The following is a 19,460-nucleotide window of genomic DNA, read 5'->3' as shown; positions in this document are numbered from 1 at the left end:
TGCTTCTAGATATCCTCATTTAGTAACAGAAAATTTATATAAGCCGAAGAAAAAGAAGAAAAAAGAAGGAGAAAAAAGGATGGAGAAAGTGCTAACCCAAGCTAGTGTGAGAAGAACAACACTGAACGACGTAACCTCATGCATAATTGTTGTATCCCAATCAAAAGAACCAGAATCTTTGAAAAATATCACAAAAAGTTGGATATTGTGAATAGTTAATGATTTAATTTGTGACTGCAATCCCAAGTGGATATATTGACAACCGAAGAGATATATTGGATTATATACCTTTGACTATTTCTTTTTGCTATTCGTTATTTGAAGTTGATAATGTAAGTCCAAAGCTCATCGCATCATCACGAAAAATCTGTAAAAAAGGGAACCATAAGTACCCCTTAGTCAGAGAATGCACCAAAGTATTGTATGCAGATTAGTCCAGAGTCTCACTGACCTGTAATTGAATGTCTCCATTTATGAGACGTATCTGTAGAAGTCCAATGTCAGTCTGACACCTAAATATAAGGTGCCTGAAACGAACCAAAATAAGAAGGGTTCAGAAAATGGTCCAAATAGGAGAGATAGATTCGCTAAACAACCCACACCGTTTGGGAAGTTAGAGGTGATAAAACCAAAACTAATTACAGATGGCTTCTAGAGTGTAAAATAAATACTGGAAAGAACCCCCCTAACTTCTGTCTCTGATTACCTTTCAAAGTTGTGTGTCCTCCAGCGGTCGAACCTTCAGTAACGGCTTCAAAAAGCCAAAAGCCTCTGAGACTCATTTATATACAAGAAGGTATATTAGAAGAAGGACTCCTCCTTCCTGTAGGGCAAAGCTACATGATGGTAGCTATCAATAGATGGCCGCCATCTTTGACTTGCCAACCGGCATTAATGACGGATGCTTAGTGGACGGGGTGTCAATGTAAGAAACGGGCATTCAGCCCCCCTAATACATAAATTGTAAAGGGCATGGAGCCCTCGTGAATCTGAGAAATCGCCACACCGCCCGCAATAGCGCGACGCTAAAACGCACGCATTGTGCGTGTGTTAAAAAACTACGAGTAGTTAATGATAGAAATAGGTTCATACACCATTTCTACCCACCATAAAAAATTATTAGGTATTGTCAAAAATAAAGTCCGTCCCCCAAAAGAAAGGCCAAGTATGCCCCTAAGATAATTACCTCAAAAAATACAAAAGTTAAGCTAGTCCGCATCCACGATGTCAGTTTATTTGCGGTCGCCATCTTGGAATGTCCATAATTTTATTTCTTAGAGCCACATCAATCAAAAACGATGACGCGAATCCAAATATGGAGTAACATCAAGTTTAGGTCACCATCTTAGAATGTTGTCAGCTGTGTTGTATCATAATAACACAGCAAATAAAGTCAGATCAAAACAAACATGGACCCAATATTTTCAGTACAACGAGACAGGAGAATTAACACATGGCCTCCTAGAGTCATAATGGAAGATTTCCCCATGTAACGAAGGGATATCCAAGTGAGACATTGGTATATCAAATTAATGATCAAACAGTTGGTGAGTATAGCTATATTTAGATCTGATATCAAGCACAATAGAGTCGTAAAAGAATATAATGAGAGTTGTTCGAAGGTGCCAGTCACCTGTCCAATATATCCATTCATACTTGTCAATGAAAAGGTTTACTATAGTGTGACTACAAGGGAGTCAGAGATTCAACAAATATATTAGTATCCATTAGTAAGTGGTATCACACCCACTATGTTGCAAGAAGGTATCATATATATAGGAAAGACATGGTTCAGAGAGCAATATATCATACAGGTCATATGACATGTATTCAGAAATACCACAGTCTACTACATTGATTGCCGCCACATATGTTGGTCATTCATAGAACGTTATACAGACAATTATAATATGTTTTTGGAGCCGTATGGAATCATAGAAAGTAATGCAATTTGTGATCAATATTCATTCCCATTTGTATACTTTTTAATCTGAGTATCCATTTCGCCTCATTTCTTCTGAGTTGCAACTCACGGTTACCTCCTCTAGGATGTGCCTGTGTCTGACTAATGCCCATATATTTCAGCCTAGGGACCTCTACTCCAGAATGTTCGCTACTAACATGGCGTACTATAGGTGATAATGGATCATTATTTCTCAGCGCACGTACATGTTCTTGAATCCTCTCCTTTAGGGGTCTGATTGTACTCCCCACATATATCTTCCCACATTCACATATTATTAGTATATAGACTACATATTTGGTGTTACAATTAATGAAGTCTTGAATTTAATATGTTTCACTACCATTGAACTCGAAACTGAAAGTCCTGTGCATCGCAAGATTACATACATTACATCTGCTACAATTAAAAAAAACAATGGGTTTAGTGGGTAACCAAGTAATCAGTTTCTCCTTCGGTGGTGGTAAAATACTTTTGCACACAAGATCTCGAATAGTAGTCCCTCTCTTGTGGATCATTGTGGGTTTGGTCCGCAAAAGGTGTTTCAGAGTATTATCAGTATGTAATATGCCCCAATTTTTACAAAGGATTTTATAGATGTCCTGACTGTTCTGACTGAATGGGGTACAGAATGGCACCAACCCTTTTGATGTCCGACTCTTTTGTCCACTGTTTTTTAGGAGGGATGTTCTTTGAATTTTATTGATTTTCTTTCTGCCTTTACTTATGGTTTGTACAGAGTATCCTTTCTGAATGAATCTGTTTTCTAGTTTGTTCAATTCCAAATCACAAAGTTTGCTATTGCTACAGTTTCTTTTTACCCGAATCATTTCCCCAAACGGGATAGCATTTTTGTGTGTGCTAGGGTGAGAGCTTCTAGCATGTAGCAACGCATTGCAAGCAGTAGATTTCCGATATAGGTTAGAATGTACATAATTATTTTCTACAAATATTTCAAGATCTAAAAAATGAATCCGATCCTTACTGTGTTCATACGTCATCCTGATGTTGAAATCGTTTTCATTGATATGATCTATGAATTCCCACAGCTGTGGCTCATCACCGGTCCAAATCATAAGTAGATCATCGATGTATCTTCCCCAAAAAAATATATGTTCTGTCAGATTTGGGGGACCATTCAACCACACATGTGTTTTTTCAAAAAGGCCAATATATAAGTTAGCATATGAAGGCGAAAAGCGTGAGCCCATTGCAACTCCCGGTGCCTGTCTATACCATCTGCCTTCATGAGTAAATACATTATTGTCCAATATGAATTCGATCATATTTATTAGCATATTGGTATGTTCTGAATATGAGGCCGATCTACTTGCAAGAAAGTGTTGAATCGCTTCCAAGCCTTTATTTTTAGGTATGCAAGTATATAGGGAGCTGACGTCTAAGGTTACCCAACTAATTTCAGAAGACCATATAATGTCTTCTAGTTTCATCAGAACATCACGTGTGTCTTGCAAATATGAGGGGAGATTTCTAACAAAAGGTTGTAAAAAACTATCAATATATTCTGAAAGTGTTTCAGTGGGCGAACCTATGCCTGATGTAATAGGTCTTCCTGGGGGCGACGTTTTGTGTTTATGGATTTTTGGAAGTATATATATACAAGGAGCCCTAGGATATGCATTGAATATGTATTTATATTCTAAATCCGAGATTAGACATTGGTCTAACCACATATGTAATAATGCATCTAGGTCAGGGACAATTCGAAGTAAGGGATTGTCTTTCAATTCCATGTATGACATGCTATCCATCAGTTGGCAGTTGATTTCATTGATGTAATCCAATCTATTTAGGATAACTATATTGCCTATTTTGTCAGCTTCCTTTATAATTATATTCTGGTTCTCACCTAGATCTTTCAATGCCAATCTTTCCCTCTTGGTTACATTGTGTGCATTGTGTGACTTACCCTCATGAATCTTCTTCTCTAATTTATCTAGTTCATCTGCAACTAATCGATGGAAGGTGTCTATGACGTTATCACTTGGTAATACAGGAGTGAAGATGGATTTAGGTTTAAATCCACTATTAAGCGATAAGTCTTGTGTGATGTTTAACTCGCTTAAAATTTGTCGCATGTCAGTAGTTTCATCCTCCACATAGTTTAACAAGAGTAGTGTTTGAATATCCTCTATATCTTTTATAGTGTGAATACTAGATAACGTCTCTGGTACCATCATGTGTGTTCTGTTGATTTTTTCTGCAAATAATTTCTTGAGGTTCAATTGTCTTGTGAATTTGTACAGATCAATGTGTACCTCGGTCATGTTGCAATAACTTGCAAGACAAAAGCCTAAATCTTTGCCTAGTACATTTATTTGTTCTTTGGATAGTACATGATCAGACAGATTGACAATAGAAATACCATCATTGTCGTCAAGAATTGTTTGTTCATCACATGGGTCTAATGTATTTAGGTTTTTGAATATTTGTTCTTGGATGCCCTGGTCTGTACTCCCATTGTATTGGAGGGCCCTACTGGTCCTCTTTCTTTTCCCTCTACGTGTTCTTTTGGGTTTGGTTGTATAGTTTGGGGAAACTTTCTCCTGTTGCCCAGTCGGTATCTCTTGGCCTCCCGTAAAAAAACAGAGGGAACATTATGATCTATATCAGAAGTTAGACTCGAACTGTCACTCGGTGTTTCTCTTTCCTGTTCTCCAGATATAATGGAGACTTCAGATTCACTTCCGATATTTGTCTATTAGTTTTCGTGTCATGCACTGTCGGTTTGACCGAGATACCATCAAACCTTTTAGCGAATGTATAAATGCGTCCTTCTTTATAATCCCTCTCATCTCTGTTTATCTTTGTCATTTTTTTGTCTTTAATATATGATTGATGTTTATCTAGAATGTCTTTTAATATCTTGTCATTTTTTTCCCTGACTTCAGGTAAATTCAGATACGATATTTCTAGTTCTAACTCTTGGATCTCTGAGTAAGGGGTCTATTTTTGTTCAGCATGTACTATCAATATCATCATCACCCCCTTTGAAGCTTCGAAAAGTAATTGTTCCCATTCTTGTAAATGTTTGGATGACAAATCGTCAAAGGATGGAAAGATTACTATTCGAAGCCCTCGAGGTGGAAGTGATTCAACACTTTCTTGCAAGTAGATCGGCCTCATATTCAGAACATACCAATATGCTAATAAATATGATTGAATTCATATTGGACAATAATGTATTTACTCATGAAGGCAGATGGTATAGACCGGCACAGGGGGTTGCAATGGGCTCACGCTTTTCGCCTTCATATGCTAACTTATATATGGGCCTCTTTGAAAAAACACATGTGTGGTTGAATGGTACCCCCAATCTGACAGAACATATATTTTTTTGGGGAAGATACATCGATGATGTACTTATGATTTGGACCGGTGATGAGCCACAGCTGTTGGAATTCATAGATCATATCAATGAAAACGATTTCAACATCAGGATGACGTATGAACACAGTAAGGATCGGATTCATTTTTTAGATCTTGAAATATTTGTAGAAAATAATTATGTACATTCTAACCTATATCGGAAATCTACTGCTTGCAATGCGTTGCTACATGCTAGAAGCTCTCACCCCATTACATAAAAAAATGCTATCCCGTTTGGGGAAATGATTCGGGTAAAAAGAAACTGTAGCAACAGCAAACTTTGTGATTTGGAATTGAACAAACTAGAAAACAGATTCGTTCAGAGAGGATACTGTGTACAAACCATAAGTAAAGGCAGAAAGAAAATCAATAAAATTCAAAGAACATCCCTCCTAAAAACAGTGTACAAAAGAGTCAGACTTCAAAAGGGTTGGTGCCATTCTCTACCCCATTCAGTCAGAACAGTCAGGACATCTATAAAATCCTTTTTTTAAATTGGGGCATATTACATACTGAATTTACTCTGAAACACCTTTTGCGGACCAACCCCACAATGATCCACAAGAGAGGGACTATTATTCGAGATCTTGTGTGCAAAGGTTTTTTACCGCCACCGAAGGAGAAACTGATTACTTGGTTACCCACTAAACCCATTGTTTTTTTTTATTGTAGCAGATGTAATGTATGTAATCTTGCGATGCACAGGACTTTCAGTTTCGAGTTCAATGGTAGTAAAACATATAAAATTCAAGACTTCATTAATTGTAACACCAAATATGTAGTCTCTATACTAATATGTGAATGTGGGAAGATATATGTGGGGAGTACAATCAGACCCCGAAAGGAGAGGATTCAAGAACATGTACGTGCGCTGAGAAATAATGATCCATTATCACCTATAGTACACCATGTTAGTAGCGAACATTCTGGAGTAGAGGTCCCTAGGCTGAAATATATGGGCATTAGTCAGACACAGGCACATCCTAGAGGAGGTAACCGTGAGTTGCAACTCAGAAGAAATGAGGCGAAATGGATACTCAGATTAAAAAGTATACGAATGGGAATGAATATTGATCACGAATTGCATTACTTTCTATGATTCCATACGGCTCCAAAAACAAATTATAATTGTATGTATAACATTCTATGAATGACCAACATACGTGGCGACAATCAATGTAGTAGACTGTGGTATTTCTGAATACATGTCATATGACCTGTATGATATATTGCTCTCTGAACCATGTCTTTCCTATATATATGGTACCTTCTTGCAACATAGTGGGTGTGATACCACTTACTAATGGATACTAATATATTTGTTGAATCTCTGACTCCCTTGTAGTCACACTATAGTAAACCTTTTCATTGACAAGTATGAATGGATATATTGGACAGGTGACTGGCACCTTCGAACAACTCTCATTATATTCTTTTACGACTCTATTGTGCTTGATATCAGATATAATGATAGCTATACTCACCAACTGTTTGATCATTAATTTGATATACCAATGTCTCACTTGGATATCCCTTCGTTACATGGGGAAATCTTCCATTATGACTCTAGGAGGCCATGTGTTAATTCTCCTGTCTCGTTGTACTGAAAATATTGGGTCCATGTTTGTTTTGATCTGACTTTATTCGCTGTGTTATCATGATATAACACAGCTGACAACATTCTAAGATGGTGACCTAAACTTGATGTTACTCCATATTTGGATTAGCGTCATCGTTCTTGATTGATGTGACTCTAAGGAATAAAATTATGGACATTCCAAGATGGCGACTGCAAATAAACTGATATCGTGGATGCGGACTAGCTTTACTTTTGTATTTTTTGAGGTAATTATCTTAGGGGCATACTTGGCCTTTCTTTTGGGGGACGGACTTTATTATAGACAAAACCTAATAATTTTTTATGGTGGGTAGAAATGGTGTATGAACCTATTTCTATCATTAACTACTCGTAGTTTTTTAACACACGTGCAATGCGCGCGTTTTAGCGTTGCGTTATTGCAGTCGGTGTGGCGATTTCTCAGATTCACGAGGGCTCCATGTCCTTTACAATTTATGTATTATGGGGGCTGAATGCCCGTTTCTTACATTGACACACCGTCCACTAGGCATCCCTCATTAATGCCGGTTGGAAGTCAAAGATGGCGGCCATCTATTGATAGCTACCATCATGTAGCTTTGCCCTACAGGAAGGAGGAGTCCTTCTTCTAATATACCTTCTCGTATATAAACGAGTCTCAGAGGCTTTCGGCTTTTTGAAGCCGTTACTGAAGGTTCGACCGCTGGAGGACACACAACTTTGAAAGGTAATCAGAGACAGGAGTTAGGGGAGTTCTTTCCAGTATTTATTTTACACTCTAGAAGCCATCTGTAATTAGTTTTGGTTTTATCACCTCTAACTTCCCAAACGGTGTGGGTTGTTTAGCGAATCTATCTCTCCTATTTGGACCATTTTCTGAACCCTTCTTATTTTGGTTCGTTTCAGGCACCTTATATTTAGGTGTCAGACTGACATTGGACTTCTACAGATGCGTCTCATAAATAGAGACATTCAATTACAGGTCAGTGAGACTCTGGACTAATCTGCATACAATACTTTGGTGCATTCTCTGACCAAGGGGTACTTATGGTTCCCTTTTTTACAGATTTTTCGTGATGATGCGATAAGCTTTGGACTTACATTATCAACTTCAAATAACAAATAGCAAAAAGAAATAGTCAAAGGTATATAATCCAATATATCTCTTCAGTTGTCAATATATCCACTTGGGATTGCAGTCACAAATTAAATCATTAACTATTCACAATATCCAACTTTTTGTGATATTTTTCATAAATTCTGGTTCTTTGGATTGGGATACAACAATTATGCATGAGGTTACGTCGTTCAGCGTTGTTCTTCTCACACTAGCTTGGGTTAGCACTTTCTCCATCCTTTTTTCTCCTTCTTTTATCTTCTTTTTCTTGGGCTTATAGACATTTTCTGTTACTAAATGAGGATATCTAGAAGCATGATTTCTGTTTGTTTTTTATCACACTTAACAATTGGTGACATCTCTCCGTGGTATCTTGGTGCATTTTATTTCTATGACACTTATATCTTCATTATTATGCTGATATATTGTGAGATGTTTTTATAAAAAAAAAAAAAGTTTTTTCAATATTTGGGACATTGGCAATACAATAGGTACAAACATTTGTTTTGTCAGCCTTGATAAAGTCCCATGCTGGGACGAAACACATGTCGGCTGAATCTGGATGAACCGGATAATTCTTTTCTCTATTGGATGAAGACAAATCTTTCTGCTTCCATATCACCAGAGTGGATAATTTCTATCCCTATGATCAATTTGCTGGACTTTGTGTGAACATGCTAAGCGACTAACTACTCTTTTTTGATTTGAATTGATATTTGTCTAATTTCTGGTAATTTTTTTCATTTATGGATAGAGTATTTGGTATGGAATTACAGTTGTATTGTCAAGTTTGAAAACAACAATTTTTTTATCATATACTAAATGTAATGATTTTGATTTATCAATTAAAACGTTTTCTTTAATTTTTAACCATCAAATTTTGTACTGATACCACTTTTGTAGGAATTTATTTTACGGTTCTCTTATACAACTTATTGAGTTATGACCAGTTTACAATTGATAACAGAGTGATACTACTTTCTATGTGTGCTCCATTCTCACTTTCTCATAAATTTAATTTGCTGGTACAAGTTCGCTTGTTCCGACACACATGCTTGACAACAGGCATGGTTTGAATGTATGAGCACCTATACAATACTCGTTATTATAGGAATGTGCGGCAAACCTTAGGTTTCTGTTGTCAATTTTTTGTAATGAATAAAATCTCAATAAAGTCCACCTGCATCCTGTTGAAGGGACAACCTGATCTAACTACATGGCTCAGTGTAAATGGGGTTACATAACGGTGGCATTATTCGTGTACAACATTTTTAACTCTTCCTGTGTGTCAGCAATTGACAACATTGGAAAAGCAGTGGCACCATCAAATTCATTTGTGTAGGTACTATTAAATGTGCAGGCCAAGCTCACAATGCCATGAAACTTCATCAGCAAATTGGTTTCCAACTATGACATACCCATTGTCACTTCTGTGATCTGCACATTTAATAACTCCAACTTCTCTGGGTACGTGCAATGTGTCTAATAATCTCTTCATATGCTCTCCATTCCTGATACGGGTGCCAGATCTGTCCAAAGTCAGGGACCACACCACAGCCATATTGACTATCTGTAAATATAGTCACTCTCAATTGACATGATGGACTGCATACTGTTATAAGGGCATTAAGTTCTGCACTAGTGCTGATGTAATACCTCAAAGCCATGAAGTTTCTACAACCTCGTGAATTGTACAGACAGCATAAGGTGCTCCCAGTATTGCTTCAATGGGTCTCAAACATGAGCCATCTAAATAAATTGCATAATATGGGTCAATGAATAGTTCATCTTTGATGTCTGGTCTTAGCCTGGTGCATAAATCCGTGACATCTAGACAATCATGCTGAACCTCACCATCTTTAAAATCATTTTTAGGGAATGGCAAATGGGTGGGAGGGTTCAGGGTTTGACACAGTTTCAAAATAATATTCTATGTAGCTAAGATCTGTTGCTCGTATTTAGTTAACTTGCTGCAGGTCATGTATTGGGTTTTTGTCCTAGTAAGTAGGATTTCCACTGAATTGGGCACCATAACAGTCAAAGGATCTCCTAACACTATGTTTTCACATATTTTGAGGCTGACACTAACCGCTGCAACCGCTTTAAGGCTGCCGGGCAGTCCAGCCGCTACAGCGTCAAGGGTAATTGAAAAATCAGCCACAGGTCTTCTAGAATCTCCATATATCTGAGTAAGCACGGAGAAAGTGCAGCTTTCCCTCTCACTGCACAAAAAATTAACATTTTACTAAATTCACTCATTGCCAGAGCTGGGCCATGACAGGGACTTTCTCTCAGCCCTAACAAAGCTTTCAGCACTGTTTGCCCCAGTTAAGTGGATCCTACATCTCTTTTTGCACAAGCTTCAGTAGAGGCTGAGCAATTAGGGAAAAGCCCATAATCCACTGTCTCCAGTAGCCAACCATTTCCAGGAACATTCTGACTTCTCTCTAGGGCCTAGGAGGACTCATCCACAGTATTGTTTCCTCTCTCTCTTGTGACACTTCTTACTCCTTTCTGAATGATGTGTCTCAAATATTGGACCTCTCTTTGACGGTGCTGCAGTTTGTTTTAAAACATTTTATGTCCGTTTTCAGCGAGGTGATTCAGCAAGGTTATGGTATACTGTTTACATTCTTCTTGAGTGCTCAATGCCACAAGAAGGTCAGTAGTTTATTGCACATCATCTGAATCACAAGGCATCCAGAAAGATTCAAGACTTATTTATAATCTGGTTTAAAATGGAAGGACTTTCACTATATCCCTGTGGAACTCACCACGATCCCAAAACCTTTTTTTTTTTAAACACAAAAGAGAGCAAGAGCTGGCTCTCTCCATGCAATGGGATAGATAAAAAGGCCTGACAGAGATCTATAAAATTAATACATTCTGCAGTGCACAGAATATGGAAATGGATGGAGGCTGTGTCAACACCAGGACAGTGCACGCTCTACGGACAACATAGTGCAAAATGACAAACCTTATGCAATGTAATAATTCATGGATTGTGTGGTGATATTGCATATTAACTTTTGCATTGCAGGTATTTATCTTGAAATGTCTTTAAGACTGTTTGCAATGTATTGTTCATTTTCAAGCCTTTCCTGCAGCCTGGCTGGGTGTGGCTGGGTCTGGTAGGTGGGCGGGGCTTGGGTCTATTTAAGGAACCCAGCCCAAGCTCCACGTGCTCACTATTCAGAGGTCCCGGTGGAGAGCAGCAGCATTTTCCAGGGCTCCTGTTCCGGAGGCCTACTTGGACATTTCCTGGCCCTGTCCTCATTATCTTTCCGATCTTCAAGCAGGATGGTAAGGCAGAGTTCAGGATAGACCTCGTGTGACGGGCCGAACTGGACCGACCCGCACACCGCACCAACTTGTGCTGTTGCTGCATCTAGTGAACTGGATGCGCCTTCTACTGTCTCCAATCACGACCTCCCAGAGTTATCCCGGTGGGAGCACAGGGGTTTAAAGGGACCACCGATTCTTCCTGGGTTGTTGGCGTCCGGGAGTGTTGCAGAGGAGTGGAAGACGGCCGACAGAGAGAAGAAGGAAGGCGAGGACGATGGGGAATCTAGAGCCGTATCCAGCGGCTCCTCGAGCTGGGCGGAAGCGACCGCACCATCAGCTGGTTACAGCCAAGAGGAAAACACCAAGAAGCCGGTGGTCCGATCCAGGGACGAAGGAGACAGCCTCCGGGAAGCAGGACACGAATGCCAGCCACGCTTCAGGAGAAGCGTGGCAGACGCAGGTGCGTGGGGTTTTCTGGGGTAGGGCTAGGGAGGACGGGAGGAGACGGGTGAAAGGCACATGTACACCGATACTGCACGAGGGAGGGTAACCAGGGAGAGAGAGAGAGAGAGAGAGAGAGAGAGTAAAGGACTAGAGGGAAAGTGAAGAAACTCAATAGACGTAAGAACGGGAAAGAGAGAAACAAAAGAGACATAGAAAAGCAAGGAGAAAGTACATGTACAAAAGGGAAAAGGAAAAGGAACAAAGAAACGAGAACAACAGTCAGTCAATAGGACAGCGAAATAGCGAACCTAAAGAAGGAAAAGGTAAGGACAGAGAAGAGAGCACAAAAACTCCTCTCCTGGGAAAGGAAAAGGAAAACAGATGTAGAGCGAACAGACAACCACAGGAAAGGAAAGGAGGCACAAAGACCAAGAGATAACAGAGTGTGGCTCAGGGAAAGACAGCAGCAGGAAGAGATAGGAAATGAAAACACGAAACACTTACCGGGTGTATTCTTCTTCTTTCCACATGTGCTTCCCGAAAGACCTAGAGGAAGAGGAAAGAAGAAGACGAAGTTCATAAAGACCACCAGAAGCGAAGTCACGGACAGCACAGATAAAACAAACAAAAGCAAACCAACAATCACTAACTGTAATATACAGTCAATAAAAAGACCACTTACGTATAGCTTTGACGAGTACCGAGTGATCATTGGCGTCCATCCTGTAACACCTCGACTCCGTTTTCTAGAAATATTTGAGTTTTTGGCTTTGTGATTTACAGCGTGTGTGATTTACTCTTGGCACTTAACCCTTGCAGTTCGGATTGGCAGAGTGCGCAATCATTTCAAGGCATTTGAATTTTGATGGTTGAATCGGCAACAGTGTGCACGATTCATTCTTGGCAATTAACCCTTGCAGTTCAGATCGGCAGAGTGCGCGATCATTTCAAGGCATTTGAATATTGATGGTTGAATCGGCAACAGTGTGCGCGATTCATTCTTGGCAATTAACCCTTGTAGTTCGGATCGGCAGAGTGCGCGATCATTTCAAGGCATTTGAATCTTGATGATAAATCGGCAACAGTGTGCGCGATTCATTCTTTGCAATTAACCCCTGCAGTTCGGATCGGCAGAGTGCACGATAATTTCAAGGCATTTGATTCTTGATGGTTGAATCGGCAGCAGTGTGCGCGATTCATTCTTGGCAATTAACCCTTGCAGTTCGGATCGGCAGAGTGCACAATCATTTCAAGTCATTTAAATCTTGATGGTTGAATCGGCAACAGTGTGTGGGATTCATTCTTGGCAATTAACCATTGCAGTTCAGATCGGCAGAGCGCGCGATCATTCCAGGTACATGAGTCTTGATGCGCAGTCTGGCAATAAGGTGCGCAATAATTTCTGGGATATTGAATTTAGAAACTTAGATCAAACTGAGTGTGATCTTTCTAGGCAAAACAAGTTTAGTCAGTTTGCCTATTCCAGAGTAGAATTCATGAGTCCTACAGCAGTTAATTCTTTGGGAACAAATGTACTCATTGACTCTTGTTGTGATGTAATTGCTATTCTAAGGATTAACTTGAGAAAGTTCAATGTTCAGAGTATATGATTATAAAAATGTCATGGTATTGAAAAGTTCTTGATCTCTCATGTTATTAGAGCATAAAGAGTTAATACAAAGTTCATGAAGATTAATGTGAATGACCTTGCTATTGTGTTCTTAACTCTTGCTTCCACAGGTCTCCTTCCCCGCTGTTCCAAACCTAAACCCCATCCTCCACTTGGCCATTCTTTAACTCTGTGCTATAACGGCTAGTAGAGTTTGGAGCTGCCAAGAGGTGGACATATTGGGAACAGGCGCAAACCCCGAGGATCCGGTCTCTCTGACAGGCTGGATTTGGTACCATGGGACAACATGGAACAACAATGTGGAGACCCTGTGAGCCCAAGATCGGAGAATTGCAAGGACTCCTGACAATCTCTCTCAGGATTTCCTTTCTCAGCATGGTTTCAATTATTGCTGTTATTCCTCCCACTGTTTCTGGGATCAGATTATATGGTGGCATTCTTTGAAAGATGGTTTCTCTTCAAATTAACTTATTATAGTGGTATTTCTTCTGAAAGTGGATTTGTAATGAGTTTATTTGTAACTTCTACATCTTGGATATTCTTTCTTGAGAGTCATAGGTTTGGAACCTCCTCTGCTCTGCTTTTGCTGTCCAACATAGGGGACTATTGAAATGGGCTCTGATTTTGATTCTGTAATTAGTTTGCTTTTGCTTATGGTATCTGATTCATGTTAAATATGGGATTGCCCATATTTTGTGAAGCCATCAAGGCTTGTGGGATCTGCATCATTGGGACTTGTCTTTGCATTGGCACTTGCATCTGCTGAATGGGTATATTTTACATCTGCATCTGATCTCCTACTTGCATTTGAGTATTTCCATTCATTCTATCTGGATTCAGCCTACACTCCCACTTCCAATGCACGATTGTGTTACAAAAATCTTGACCTGGAGGCAATGGCATAACAAAAGTTCAGGAGCCCCCCCTGCAAAGTACATAGAGGGGACTCCCCCTGGACTCAGTCAGCAGCTCTCAGGCCAGGGTACTGTGCTGCAGAGTCACCCTGTAGCTCTGGGTACCTCCACACCAAGGGGGCTAATGTTACACCACTGCCGATAGGCTGGTGTAGGCAAAGCCCCTGTAACACATCGGTAATGTGTTCCACACTGAACAAGTGCAGCACATTCTGCTGGTGCTGCTCTGTGAAGGGTGTCACTGACTTCCCGGTGACTGATTGTGACCACTGAATAGATGTACAAAGGCATAGGGTACCATGAAGCTTGAAGGGGCGCGAAAAGCCCCTTTACCAAGTAGAATACCCACCTCTCACAAAAATAACAAAAAATCAGATATAAGTGATCTCGGTCTGTTTCTGCCGACGGATTGGGAAGCATCCTCCGACTGCCTGAAAAAAAGATAACACCACAAGTCTAAACTACTTCTGCCACCACTGGCTGCTGCCCACTGCACGCCTGGACGTGTTTGAAAAGAAAAACATTACAAGGAAGTGGCAGAAAGTTACAATTACTTATTGGATAGGTACATAAAAGAATTTAATCCATTTAAAAATAACCACATTTTAGTGACCATTTTAAATAAACGTCAAACCATAGAAATCTGAATAAGGTTCAGTGAGCTAAAATATACTCAAAAACCTAGTCTTTTCCATAAACAAGAAGTTATAAAGTATGGCATCTATCTCATTACACTAAGTACAAATAAATGCTAAACGCAGCGACTGAGGGAAACAGAATGTAATAAAAAGTACATAATAAACTGAGATAATTCAAAAACGTGTTTTCTTACGACCTATTTTTTTTCTCCCCAGTGGAATATTGGCCTCTATCAAATACGTGCCTATTCTGCTAGGTTATATTTTTGGCTCCACTGTAGCAGAAAATACCTACATAATTGTTAGTTTGAATGCTATGAGCTTTAAATACATACACCTTTCTTTTTTCCTGCTCTCCTGCAAGCTAGGACAAGTAAAGGACATGTGTTCAATTGACTTAGGAACATGACACCCTCTTGCCTTGTGCAATTTCATCCACTAGCGTCTTTAAAAGAAGGTCTAAAAAAAGCTTGTTCCACAGATGTGTCGACATTGGTATCTAAATACCAATTTACTCGTAGAAAAACTTAGCTTTGGCATGTTGGCCATTTTATGTAGGTTTGAAGAAGTCAAATTGTTTTCAAAGAAGAATGACCTCACTTGCGCTTTTGATATACTGCTTTCTCTGAAGAAATGAAGGAGAGACAGACATGCAAGACTACAGTTCCTATTATGACAAAAGCAATGTGTAATCAGGTTGAAGTTAAGTAAATCCAAATGTAGTTAATTCAGCAGTACTCAATTCCTGGGACACTAGGACACTATGGGCCATATTTATACTTTTTGACGCACAACTTTGCCAACGCAGTTGTGCATCAAAAATCTTAACGCCGGCTAACGCCATTCCAAAGCGCCATGCGGGCGCCTTATTTATGGAATGACGTTAGCCGGCGCAGCTGACTGGTGTGCGTCAAAAAAAATGACCCACACCAGGCAGCGCCGGCGTAGGGGAAAATGGAGCTTGGGCGTCAAAAAATGGGGCAAGTCAGGTCTGAGGCTAAATATTGGCCTCAACCCGATTTGCGCCATTTTTTTTTACTCCCAACCCCCATTGAAATGACTCCTGTCTTAGCACAGACAGGAGTCATGCCCCCTTGCCCAATGGCCATGCCCAGGGGACTTATGTCCCCTGGGCATGGTCATTGGGCATAGTGGCATGCAGGGGGGCACAAATCAGGCCCCCCTATGCCACAACATTTTTTTAAAAAAATACTTACCTGAACTTACCTTAAGTTCCCTGGGGTGGGTCCCTCCATCCTTGGGCGTCCTCCTGGGGTGGGCAAGGGTGGCAGGGGGTGTCCCTGGGGGCATGGGAGGGCACCTCTGGGCTCCTTCCGAGCCCACAGGTCCCTTAACGCCTGCCCTGACCAGGCGTTAAAAAATGACACAAAAGCGGATGGACGTCATTTTTTTTGACCCGCCCACTCCAGTGCGTCATTTTTGCACGGGAGTTTAAATAAGGCGCACATGCCTTGGAGTCATTTTTTAGACGTATAAATATGCCCCTATGAATGTCATGAAGTATCAGATTTTGCTCAAACGTCTGTAACACAGAGTTATGTATTTTAAACCATTTGAAGCTGACTGTCTATGTATGAGGATGCATGTGTAGTGGCCATTTGGAATGATTATTAAAAAAACATTAAAATATGACCACTACACGTGCATGCGCAGCCACGTTTGTATATCGTTTCAAAAAACAAAATATAATTCCAATATGATCACCCTGCATGCTCATGCAGGCGTAAAGGCCATTTTAAAATATTTCTTCTTTTATTTTAAGAAAAAAATAGCTCAAAGGCAATGAAATGAATGAAAAGGCACAGATTGTGCTACTGGGTCCGAGCAGTAGTTGGACCAGCCACAGTGTCAGATAGATGACTTTACCAAGGTAAAATGTGTGATATGAGTACACTGCAGCAGCTGTCACTGAATCTGGGCGACCCATACCTATGCTGCTTAATGGTAACAATCTGTAAAAGCAGGCCACATAACCTTGAAGTGTTTAATACGTATACTGTATAAATCTTTCCCATCGTCCTTCCAGCAAATGAACCCGGTGAATCTAGAGTTATATTGTTAAAAACCATTGGTTCGCTCAGTAATTTACACCAGTGTTGTGTCCCCTGCACCTCACAGAGGCTTTTTAGTATAGGGCAGGCCTTAAAAGCAGGTCACATTTGAACAATTAATATGCTCCTATATTGCTTTTAAATGTCATAAAGGCATTCAAGTTGCAAGGGACACAGACGTTATGAGTCTGATACTTTCAGGGGTTGTCACTCCTGTCAAAAGAGAGCGAACAGAGGGTGGTTGTTTGCATGTAAATTATAGATTGGGACAGACTGAAAGTAACAGAAGTAACCGTTTATATACAAATGTTATCAGCCGGCACATCAGCATTCTAAGCTATCTTGGAACTATGACTTGCATATCTACAAAGCCACTGTAAGCCACCTGGCATGGCTATTCATGGCCTTGTAGGCATGCTGTAAGGCAACTCAGCTCAAGTTGCAGCATTGCCTTACACTGCGTCAGAAAGGATGACCATGGGCATTGCGGTGGGTTTTCCTATGCAACACCCATGGGTTTTGACACACCACCAGATTTACAAGAATCAGTAAACCTGAGAATGCGTCAAAATCACAAGGGGAGGCTCAACAAGGGAAAATATCTTTATTTCTCCAGTTTCTTTCCTCTATGTGTGCTGGATTCTGCAGCACACATAGGAAAAGGAAGAAGCCTCCATGGATCGTTTTTGTTCAGGAAGGTGCCCCTTCCTGCATGGAAACAATCCTGTCTGTAACACAGTCATCCTTGCACCATGGTGCAAGGGTGCCTGCATTGGCACCCAGCAGCACAATGTGCACCAGTGCAGAGGTAGAGGACCGAAATGTGCTATATCTTGTACATGGCACACTTCTGGCCTTTTCCTGCAGAGCAGGACTGCACAGCAAGTTAACTTGCTGCATTTTCCTGCATCACAGGGCTTGTAAATAAGCCCCCCCAGACTGTGCCATATACTATTTTACAAGTATTTAACTCTATGTAATGGAAGGGGTTCACTCAGGATTCTAAGAACGTACTACTTGGTAGTTTAGGGATCTCCCAATATTATTATATTTCTGCCTTGAGTATTAATGGTTCTTTGGATTTTAGAGCTCGGCTAAATGTGTTAGGGTATATTTATTAACTAAAAATATAGTCTAAAGTATTATTTGGGTGTGTTTCGGTTAGCTTAATTAGGTGAAACAACTGGACCTCAGGATGCCCGCACTGAAATAGTGTTTTATTCTTCACATGTAAAGGCCTCCTGCAGATCCTTTCCATTAACAAGAAAATAGTTGCAACAGATTTGTTTTGTAGTGCGGCTTTTGAGATTGTATCGAACTTGTGCTTTGAAGGAAGCCATGCTCAAATGTTCTTATAATGTGGTAATAATCAAGGCTGTTGTTGTCTGCAGCCCCGACTGTTTACTTATTCATTTTAAATGGTTTATTGTTCAATTGTAAAATGTAATTTTCCTTCTATGCAGGGTAAATATTATCATTAATATTTAATATTTGCGTGGTCTCTAGAGTACCCTGTTTTATGTATATTGATTGTTTTAGGTCATGTATCTTTATTAATTCACCCCCATGTTGTCATTTCACATCATGCTGAATGGTTTCTTCGAACCTATGTAAAGTATCTTTTTTGAGATGTGTGCCAGAGAATTTTGCCTTTCCCACAGAGGCAGAGTTTGTGACAGTCTGCTTTTTGACTTTGCACTTCGAGATTGCACAGACCTTTTGGGCAGGCCCTATGTTGGATTGTCATTTCACCCTATACTTAAACTTTTCTCTTGTCCTATGAATTATATTGATGCTGATTTAAAGTAAATCAAGTTTTGCTTTCTGTAATGATTCTACATTTTGAATAATCCTTTATAGTTTTGACTTTGAATATTGTCAACAAAGTTTTTTCTTTTTTTTTTCCTTGGGCCCCATTTCTTTGAAACTCACATGGCCCTGATCAAGCTTGTAGACCCCTTAGTAATTTATTGGTGCAATGCACCAACAGGTGTATTGATTACACAGAGATGCAGTGGCAAAAGTTAAGCTGTCTCATGTAGGAGCCACCTGCTTATCTTTGTAAGCATGTTAAGGAAAGATTTGTTTATTCTGCACTTCACTTGAAGTCCTTATACATTGTACTTTGTTAAGTGGGGGGTTCATACTTCAATGATGGGGCTAAGGTCACATCTCCTGTTTGGTTTTTAGCTTACTACCCTGAAGTTCGCCACCATAGATCCTGTTATGTCCTTGTTCGTCAGCATGTTCGTACATTTGATATTAAGACAACTTCCCTTTCTGTCTCAATTCATTCCAAGTAGCAGTGCTTCTTGGCTTGACCTGCCTTATTTCCCAAAAGGCTTATTTGCCTGCATCTCTCTGTATCAGTGTTGACTCACTTCACAGTGCCCCGTGTTTCTGTCCTTCA

The sequence above is a fragment of the Pleurodeles waltl genome, chromosome 2_1, assembly GCF_031143425.1.
Source record: "Pleurodeles waltl isolate 20211129_DDA chromosome 2_1, aPleWal1.hap1.20221129, whole genome shotgun sequence".
NCBI lineage: Eukaryota > Metazoa > Chordata > Amphibia > Caudata > Salamandridae > Pleurodeles > Pleurodeles waltl.
This window is presented reverse-complemented; position numbering follows the sequence as displayed.